Source organism: Rhinolophus ferrumequinum, chromosome 19 (genome assembly GCF_004115265.2).
Source record: "Rhinolophus ferrumequinum isolate MPI-CBG mRhiFer1 chromosome 19, mRhiFer1_v1.p, whole genome shotgun sequence".
NCBI lineage: Eukaryota > Metazoa > Chordata > Mammalia > Chiroptera > Rhinolophidae > Rhinolophus > Rhinolophus ferrumequinum.
This window is the reverse complement of record NC_046302.1, coordinates 45,692,088-45,696,657: the sequence shown is the minus strand read 5'-3', so window position 1 is coordinate 45,696,657 and position 4,570 is coordinate 45,692,088. Positions and strand designations below refer to the sequence as shown.

At 34.7% G+C, this 4,570-nt stretch overlaps 1 non-coding gene across 1 annotated transcript; it reads right to left on the bottom strand.

Annotated features, from left to right (window-relative positions):
- Positions 1-1,043: 1,043 nt before the first annotated feature.
- On the bottom strand, positions 1,044-1,147 carry LOC117012016 (U6 spliceosomal RNA). Its single transcript, XR_004421095.1, has one exon. It is a non-coding gene; the product is annotated as a U6 spliceosomal RNA (small nuclear RNA).
- Positions 1,148-4,570: the final 3,423 nt, after the last annotated feature.

Below are 4,570 nucleotides of genomic sequence, written 5' to 3'. Positions count from 1 at the left end.
TTCCCTCTTGTGAAATGAAGTTAATGGGACCCAGCTACACAGGGCTGTTGGGAGAATCGAATGAGATAATGCATGTCATGCACCTGACACATAAGTGTTCCATAAATGTTCACAAATGTTACTGTAAGGATATCCTGCAGTTACATGAGGGTCGGTCTCTAGCTCTCTGGTTTAAGGGCTAGCCTTACTGTTTCTTCTGTCCAAAAGAAGAGTCACAAAGTTGACTGTGTGAAGGTAATCTCGTGGAAGAATCCTAGCTTCTTAAATACAGTAATGTGTTGACTCTATGTACATATTGGCATTTAAAGACCGAATTAAAGAGACGTTAAGTTCTTGCTTACAGAGGGCTTGGGCAAAGCTTGTTTCCAGGAATGGTAATTCTAATCGTCCTACTTCTCAGTGGGGGGACGGTGGGGAGTGGGACTCAGAGTCCTGGTTGGAGAGCAAGGAGACCTGGCTTCTAGTACTTACTAGGTCAGAGTAAGTGGGATTTTGTAATCGCTGGAACTCCGAGTTCTCATTGATAAAATGGGAGACCAGAACAAAGCAATTCCTAAGGTTCTGTCCGCTCCTGATGTCTGTGAAGTGAGTCTGCATCTTTTCTAAATGTCTCTTTCACTGTTTGCTTTTAACAAGGGCTGTGTGCTCTGGTTGTGGAAGAGGAGTGGTGGAGGGGAAAATATACAGGAAAAGAGGAAAGTAATGAGAATGTAGAGGCACGTGGGAGGTGGTGGATGGCTATAGGCACAGATAGATGAGTAGGAAAAATGAGGGAAAGAAACACCAAACGAAAAAGTTCAGCTATAAGAAACAGTTGTAAAGCAAGCAAGGAAAGGCCTGGAAAATAACGACTCTATTATATTTGATCAAAACCATTGTGATTTGACACCTTTACTTGAACTTGATAGGGGATACCTCATATTTGCCTCCTTAAAACTAAGAGGATATGGTGCTAAACTTCTTTTTTTAAAAGTCGAAGTATTTTTTGTTTATTTTTCAAAAATAAAAGCCAAAAACATTTTAGATAGTGTCTTCTAGAATACGCGTATATGGAACGCTGCCCAAATTTGCGCGCCATCCTTGTGCAGGGGCCATGCCAATCCCCGTATCGTTCCAATTTTAGTAGATGTGCTACAAAAGCGAGCACAATGTACTGAACTTGTTTTATCAAAAGAAAGGCATGTAACAGATGAGAAGTGAGAATTCTACAGCTGACCCAATATTCTTCAAAAGTTAACGCAATAATTTGAGTGTAGTGGATGATTTTAAGATGAATTGAAAGTGGAGTCAGGAATAAAGCCGTTAATATCTGTGTTTAATAAAACATAATACATAGATCAGAAACAGACAGAATTATGTATAAAAGCTCTCCTATCATAAAGATGGTGTTTCAAATTAATGGGGAAATAATACTTTTAGTAATTGACATGACAATACTGGGCTAATTATTAAATTATTAAAATTACAAAAATTTAAGCTTGTTAAAATTAAATGATATTACAAAGGTTAAATTTCTAGTTCACATATTTTGCCTAAATTAAATTTTGGTTATAGTAAAACTGATTTTCAATTAAAAAAATTAAACCATAAAATAACTAGAATAAAATTTAAGATAATATTTTTGTACTATTGAGGTAGAAAAGCCTCTTACACATGATACCCAGGATAGAAATCATTAAAAAAAAAAAAAAAAAAAGGATAAGTTAGACCACGTAAAATCAAGACAAAACAAAACTAAAATACAAGCAACAAAATCTTATATGATTAAAAATATCATTTATACATAAAAAGGACAGGATAAGAAATATATTTGAAACACACATGTTAAAAGGAACTTTATCTTTACATTATATTAGGTTGGTGCAAAAGTAATTGAGGTTTTTGCAATTTTTCAACCTTTTAAACTGCAGTTACTTTTGCACTAACCTAATACTGAAGTCTGTCAAATCAGTAAGAAAAAGGTGAACACTACAATAAGAAAATGGGGAAGGGAATAAAAATGGGAAATTTGCACAAAAATTTACACTAATGTCTCCCCCAAATTAATGAAGAAATATGAAATAAAATGTTGAAATATCATAAAATGTTGAGATATTATATCTTACAAGATGAAGAAAAGTAGAAAATTATCTACTCTGTTTTGGGAATGTAAATTGTACAGTCATTCTGAATGACAATCAGGCAAAAGTACTCTTTCATCTGAATTTAATTACAAAATTTTTCCTATGAAAATAATAAAATATATGAAACAAAGAATAACTTTAGTGGCAAGAAATATAAACCCAAATGACTATCAATAAGAAATTGATTTAAAATATTATTTTCTATCCAAACAATGGAATACCATGCCGCCATTGCAACACTTAGGTAAATTTATCTTAATCACATGAAAAGATGTCCATAAAGTAAAAAGATACGTTATGAAGCTATTTGTATAGAAAGTAAAAATCCATCTTCATATCAATAAAGTGGTTTGAGAAATAAAATAAAATAAAATAAAATGAATAGGTAAGTCATAAAAACGACATGTAAATTTGTATACAAAGAGAAAAAATGTTAGCTGTACACCAAAATATTAAAAATGATCATGTCTGTGATAGATTATATTTTATAATTTTTGCCATCTTATGAAATTCTTCATAATAAGCATGCTCTACTTTTATAGTAAATATGAAAGATATTCTATTTGAAATATAAAAACATGAGAAGAATATTTGTGAATAAAATGATAGCTATTATCATCAAACATGGTTTTGTGAGTTGTAGAAGAATAAAGAAGGTTTCCAGGATCTGGCCAGGCCCAGGTTTATCCTGAGAGGAAACCCTCAGGCAGTTGCAGGTGCTACAGTGGGGTCATGTGGCATGTTTTAGGATAGTGAGTGGCTGAGGGACCTGAGTGGGGCACTGGTAATATCTGCTGCAGGCTCTATGCTAGAGCGGAAAGGATGAGGATTGGGACTTTAGGTTGCTTTCAGTTTGATTGACTTCTGAACCAGCAAATAAGCAGTACAGAGGACATAAGCAAGATCAGGATTCAAGTAAGTGGATGCAGGTATATAGGAGTCTTTCCCGCTCCCCCGGCCACACCCTGCCACTCTAGGTTGTCCTGGACATGCTCTTGGAGTCCACTGTTCTTTGCAGCCCCCAGAAGGAGACAGTGATCACGTGGACAGAGCCTTAGGCTCTAAACAGTTTAAGCCTCAGACTGAGAAATGGTTTCTGTCAGTCCTCAGAGTTCATTCTATTACTTTGTATTTTAATTCTTGGACTTCTTTTTTCTCCTCTGTTCTAGTTTTTACTGAGTCATTAGGCCTATAGCATATCTGGTTCTGGCCTGTCATAGGTCCAGTGTTACGGACTGATGTAAATCTATCTTGCCCCTAAAATGGTTTAGGATGTCTAAGAACAATACATGAAAGGTGACATAAAAATACAAAGATAAATAAATGAGAACATCAGGGTAACAGGAGATTATGAAAACGAAGTAAAATAAGTCTAAGGGGAGAAGTAGTATACAAAATCCATGACGTGTTTATAATACACCTTGTGTGTCTCTGAGAATTGAGCCACATTTTTGGACTCTGAACATCCTAACATTCAAAGCTGAGAAGGAACAGGGTCAGTTAAAAGTGACATAGTGTTCCTAAGTTTAAAAAATACAAAACACAAAACAAGAAAGTTGACCAGAAGTACAGTATTTCTGAGACCTGAAAGAACACAGTGTGATATGGTAATATAACGTCCTTAACACCAACCTCAATGAATACAATAAATACAGCGGTGTTTTGCTCTATTGTTCCACTGTTCCATTGTTTTCATTGACGATTCTATTTGTACCATCAAAGCAAACTTTGGTACAATGCCAAAGCAAAATTCAATAAAAACTACTTTAGGATATAAATCAATGCCACCCAAGTATGCAGTTTGCTGATGGTTTGGTTTGAACGAAGGGCAAATTTAGACTATCTAGCGAAATCGATAGAATACATATGTACACTCTTCAGACAATAAATGCAATGAATATTGTTTTTCACAACCAAGTTTTTGATGTAACTCTTTGGACAGCAAAGCGTTCAAGGTAATAGTCTCTGGAAAAATCATGCAGTGAGACTTTTTTGTGTGCAGCTGGTTAAGGACAGATTCATATGTTTTGGCAATCGATCAACCAAGCCAAAAGAGAGAGTTGACAGTCTCAAGAAAATTAAGGAGTGCAACGAGGCTATGCGCTAAAGAGATGGCTACTACTATTTCTCTATAAAGAGATTTTCATATCGTCTGTTAGTTTAACATTTAAAGAATTCTATATTTATATTTATTCCTATGCTTATAGATTTATCTACATTTCATCCTTCTAATTGCAGAAATATTTTTTGATCATCATTTTGGTATGCTGTTCAAAAGAAAAGTACCTTGTAACAAAAATGTTTATGGCATGAGCGTTTTGATATCTTTTTAAAACTTGTGCAGTGAATTGGCTTCACAGCCTGGCATTTTCAAGGAAAGTGTGAGCAAGTCGCCTCATTATTGATAAATATTTTAAAACACGTGGTATTTACCCAGAAGGTCCCAA